We start from the raw sequence: 5,998 nt of genomic DNA, 5'->3' as shown, positions 1-5,998 counted from the left end.
TTTTTCCCCCCTGAAAGTCCAGACAGTAACAGAATTAACTCCTAAAGATAAAGATCTGAAGATCAAGATCAATGTTTTATTTCATTTCAGACGGCTGCTAATCAGGAACACGAAGCATTAGGCACCATCAGGAGGGCTTTGTGTTTAAGTGAAAAGCCATCAGGAGGAACAGATTTACAGGATGTTCCTTAGTGATGCCGCAAGTCATGCAGATGCTGCCTTTGACTTCTTGCCTCATTTCCCTTTCCAGCGTGTGATTTTTAAAGAAAAGCAAAGCAATTTGCCCTTTTTGGATCATCAGCAATGAAGGAGTGAGTTCTTTACCAGGAGTTAAAAGCCAAGCTGCAGCAGTGCAGCTCAGAGTTGTAGCTGCTCACTGATGCCTGGTAAATTGGATAATGGTTTTCAGCTTCCTTTCATTGTTACAGCTGTTGGGTTCAATGTGGTTTGGTGGTTGATTAAAATAACATTATTTCTCTAACTTGGCAGTTGCCTGGTGTTAAGTGACACAAACGAACTCAGATTTTTTTTTTTTTTTTTTTTTTTTTTTTTTTTTTTTTTTTTTTTTTTTTTTCCTGAGGAGAGTCAAGGGTCTGCTCAAGAGGAAATCACCAACAGGCCCAGAAAACTGATACAGCAGGACAGCAAAATCAAATATAGGACTTGAAAAACTTCACACAGAAAATCAATGGAGAAGGAAACTTGCAGTTTTGTACTTTTTTTAACCCCTTCACCTAAACTCATCCCTTTTCCATATTTAAATCTCATCCCACAGGAAGGGAGGACAATTTGCCATGGTGACACTGTCACCAGGCACCAGTTTAGAAATGCCACATCCCTAAACCTCCTGGAATTATTTGAGAATTTTAGAAAATGTTCTAAAGAGTGTGATGGCAGGCTGAGGTAAACTCCTGTGTGTTAATCTCTAGAAGAAACGAAAGAGCAATTCATAGAAATGCAAATAACGATGAAAAAACTCTTCTCCAAAGACCAGGGCCATTATTTTGTCTTTGTGGAAGACATCAGTTGCCTTTGTGCCAGTGGAAATGGGCAGAGGAGGGGAAGTCGGGCAAAGAAAGAAATATTCTTCCCATTTTATGGCCAGGGAGTTTTAGCAGAGGCACCTGACAGAACTTCCACAGCCTCATCTTGGAACAGTGAGGATGGGAATTCAGATTTAGTTCCAATAAGCAGCTTTTATCACAAGGTCGTTTTTCTTCCTTTTATAACTTGTAGCATCTACATAAATAACCAAAAAGCCTTTAAAAATGGAATCCCTCTTCTTCTTCTTCTGTTCCATTTCCAATTCTCAGCCTGGTTACATTGGCCAGTTTATTATCTCAGATGTTTACTTTACACTATAAATGGAATGACTTCTTTCCCTTCTTCTTCATGTTTCATGGTTGTAATATCATCCAGTGTTCCATTATCTCTCGGTATCTATGATAGATCAAAATCCTATGGACTCGCTATTTTGTAATAAATTAAATTGGCTGTAATAGAAAACTTAAGTAGCTGTAATGGCTTTTTATAAGTAATGGGTAAACTGGATTTTCTGTCGCTGAAATGGATTTCTAAATAATTTACCATCCTATGTAAATTCATGCAAGAATGCAAGGAGTGGTAGTGGCAACATCACAATCCAGTGTCATTCTGGAGAGATTGTGTATTTATAGGGACATTGTTCATTAATTTTTGAGAACAGAGCTATTATTTATCAGGCATATTCTTGATTCCATGCTGGTCACACTGCAGTCACTTAAGGCCTCTAAAATCATGCTGGAAAAGGGGAAAATGTCAGGGAAATTTGGATCAAATGATGCCTTAAGCATCGATAGAGATAAAAATCTCTTTTAAATTTATGCCAATTGTCAGGGAGACAATAGGTTTACCTATAGTGGGAATTTGAGGAGCATTCTAAAATATTCCAAGCGGAAAGGTTTTGTTGGAGTTCTCATGTTTCAATTACAGTTTTAACATCAGTCTTTGTTGCTCTCATATTTCACCACAGCAGAAGTATTGATCAGAGCACAGAAAGTATTGGTGATTCATCTCCAGCTGCACTTTTGTGCCTCTGGTTTGTGTTTGTTTGATGACAAATATTTTGACACCGAGCTGATGAGCTGGCTGATAAATACCTGCTCCTCTGCATGCTAAATGTCATAAACTCCATGCAAAGCAGAATTCCCTGCTTAACTGTTCCTTTGCTGCAAAAAGAGGGGAGAGAAGAGGTTTCTTTGCTGCTGGACTTGCTCTTTTCTTTGCTCTTGGACTTGCAGGAATGTGACCTCTGATGGACAGCAGAGTAATGGGATGGAAAGTTGGATTTGGGGTGAGAGACCCAACTTGCTTCTTGCTTTGTATGCCCTGATGCCTCTGAGTTCTGCTTCAGGCTTGGAAATGAGGGGAAAATCTGCTGTGGAAGTTTCCACTGTAATGCAGAATAGAAAACACACAGAGTGGGTTGTTCTTTTAACCTGGGTTCTGAGTTGCATTTATCAAAGCACGCCTGGTACACACAGTTGTGACATCCCCAATGGGATCAACCTCCAGAGGGCCCTTCCTCCCTAGAATTGCCAGAGATTTCACGGAGTTACTTTACTCTGCCCCATTTTGGGGCTTGAACAGGACACGTAGGGTGAGAACAGGAGCTCTGAGTGGCTAAACTGAGCCCTCCTTCAGTCGCTGGTGGCTCTCAGAGGACAACCATGTCACAAGGGCAGCCTTGCATTTCTTTGGCAAGCTTGAAAAGGGAGAGGGCAATCCAGCTTTGCAATTCAAAGTTTGTATTTTTACTGTTTCCTTTTTGGTTTTCCTGTTCTTTTTCCTATTCTGATTCCTCTATTCCTTCTTCTCTCACAAATAGTGCTTTGGCAGAATTTTTTGGCTCAGTGTGGTGAGACTCGTCCCTCTTTGCTTTACTCCTTGCCCATTCCATGCCTCTGCCCTGCTCTCTGACTTCAGCAGAGATGAAATTCTTGCTTATGCCAGAAAATCTCTGTGTGCTCAAGGAGGGGACCTGTCAGACACGTCCTGGCACCAGAACTTTGGATGATCTTTAAATTATTCCGATGGTCAGTGCTGCCCACGGTGAGTGCCAGCCTCGATACCAGTGACAGGGGCAGCTCAGATCCATCACTGCCCTCAGCTCAGCTGTCACACTCCCCACAGGGCCCTGCTGTTCTGGGAAATCCTTCAACCCACAGCATTTCTGGGATGGGTTTGTGCTCATCCCACGCAGAGCAGAACTTCTAGAGCAGGTGCAGGAACATCTGGGGACCTGAAATACATACCCAAGGGCAAACCACCAAGCCAGGAAACCTCTAGGCTTTATTTGTGTGTCTTTGAATCAAGGGTGTTTCTTGGTGGCTTAACACAGACACCTTTCAATGCCAAAACTAAGTAGTACCAAATAAAGAAAGTAATTAATGCACTGAAAATAATCAATATTGAAAACCTCACTGCATGTAAAAAGTAACACAGAATATGGTGGAGAGTGAATTAGCTCTAAGTTTAAATGTGATTTTTTTTGAAACCCCACTTCATTTACTTGCTGTGGTGTTGGTTGGTTCTGGGCTCATTAACTTATACACAAATCAGCATTTTGCCTCGTATAGACTGTGTGTGTAAGGAATATTCTAAACTGGTGTTTTATTAATGCACTGCCTTAATTAGTGGGTAAAAAAGACTCCAAACACCTTTAAATTGTGTGATTTTCAGGGCAGCATGAGAGAAGCAGAAGGTAACAGTGAATTTCTAATTCCCTTCAGAAAATAAAAATCCAAAGTAATGGCTGCAGCTATTTGTGTCGGCCATAAAAATTGATATAACATGTGGTAAACCTCCTATTGGGTATTATTACAAATGATTGATTCCTCTCTCCTCCTCCAGTTTAGATGGTGCAGTTCTTACTGTACAAACAACTCATGAAAAGTCAACATGTTTTACAAGTAAATTATTTACAGCCACTCTGCAGAACATGGAATAATATTTTACGTTAAGTGACATTAATTAGGGTGGAAATATTCACATGGCGAAGGGCTGGGAGATGGCTGCTGCAAAGGAAATTTTTTTCCTTGCAGTCTAAATGCAAATCAGAAGCTTGGAGAGTCACGACCACATTGCTCTGGAGGGAGAAATAATTCCCATTAAGTGCCAGCTCTGAAATAACGCCAAGATTTGGGGAATGTGAGCCAAATTCAAGGCAGTGACAGTCTCAGCCCTTGCTGTCTTTGAAGGTTTTAGTTGTGTTTGAGATTTATTTTAATTAGAGGTGAGATTTATCTCATAGTTTTGGGTTTTTATCCCCTAAACCACGGTTATCCTCAGCCACAGCATCACACCAAGTGTCTGGGTGGGATTGGTGTCACAGACCTGGGACTTCAAGGTCAGTGCAGATACTGTGGTTTGAAAATGTACACTAGAACCATTCAAGAGCTCCTGAACTCATGCTGCTCAAAACTTCTGCCTACAGTGTGTTCCTTCAGAAGGAATTGGTGATTGATTGTCCACCACCTTGTCAGAAATGCAGTGTTAGGAAAGAAATCATAAAATCAGGGAATGGTTTGGGTGCCACTCCTGCCATGGGCAGAGACACCTTCCACTATCCCAGGCTGCTCCAAGCCCCATCCGGCCTGGCCTTGAGCACTTCCAGGTATCCATGGACAGCCACAGCTTCTCTGGGCAGTCAATATCTGTGCCCTCCAAGCAGCTCAAAAACGGCTTGGAATTTAAAAATCTTGCCTGTAAACTGAGACATGAGAGGTGGACTTTGTTGATATCTTGCAAATTCACAGAGACCTGGGTTTTTTTTTCAGTTTTAGCCTTGCTGCAGGATGAAGAATTCTCAAAATCCATCCAATGCAGTGAAAACCAAGCCCAGTGTGTGGGTCAAGTCCTCCTCACCTTAAATCAGTGCAATGCTGTCACCCTAGAGGTGCCCAGGCTTGTGGGAGAGAGGCTTGGACACGTGTATTCCATTTCTCTGTTCTGACACACAGCCCAGAATGAACAGGCCATTTGTCTGCTAGGCTGGGTTAAAAACAGATATTTCATAAATATTTTTGCTTTGAATTGCAACCAGCTTGAATTTTTCTGCTTTTGCAGGATGAATCTGCTGAGAGCTGTGTGCTGCAATGGGTTCTGGGTGTGTGGAACTTGGATAAATAAACAGCTGGAATAAAAGGGTGCAGGGAAGGGAAATAAAACCTGTTGACCTGACTTCTTGAACCTCTGTAAATGCTGTGCACCTCCATAAAAGGTGATTTCAGTGTCCTGAGCAGCAGTGCCTCAGGGCAGCATTTCTGCTCCAGAAATCTTTGGATTAAGGCATATCCTGGCCTGGATAAAAGGGAGTGGGAGATGGTTTTATACTTGCTGAGGTATCACAGAACCTGTATAAGAATTTCTATATAAAGGTAAAACAACAAATCATTAAAATTAATAGAAACTTAGGGGAGGAAATTAATGAAGGGGAAAGAGATCTGGGCCCTGGTCTGGGGATGAATAGCTCATTTGGGGCAGGAAGCCTTGCTGAGCTCCTTAATTTCACAGCAGGTTCCCTAAAAACCCACCCACCTGGAGTTTGAGCTGCTGATAGAAAGGTCTGGACTCCAAAGTTCAGGGGCAAATTGATTTTTTGTACCCTGATAAATGCTTTTGAAACAGTCGATAGCAGGCGTACATAAGATGTGCTCCAAAATTTGGAGAACTTGATTTTTACAAACTTCACATTTCAGTGTTTGAAATACAAAAAATCTGAACATAAACTTTACTTTTCTTTTTATCTGGTGATTTGTTTTATCTTGGGGTTAATTTTCTGTCTAATCAAGCAATATTATCCTCTGAATCATCACTTAGAAAATCAGGAAAAAGGGCTTTTTCCTGCCTTGTTTTCACCCTCACTTTCACCAAGTTCTAAGTATTTAGAACAAATAAACACAATTGCATCTAATGAAACTGATATGCCATTGCTGGAGAACAGATGAATTCCTTCACT

The sequence above is a fragment of the Vidua macroura genome, chromosome 28 (genome assembly GCF_024509145.1).
Source record: "Vidua macroura isolate BioBank_ID:100142 chromosome 28, ASM2450914v1, whole genome shotgun sequence".
Lineage (NCBI taxonomy): Eukaryota > Metazoa > Chordata > Aves > Passeriformes > Viduidae > Vidua > Vidua macroura.
The sequence above is the reverse complement of the archived record's forward strand: the minus strand, read 5'-3'. Positions refer to the sequence as shown.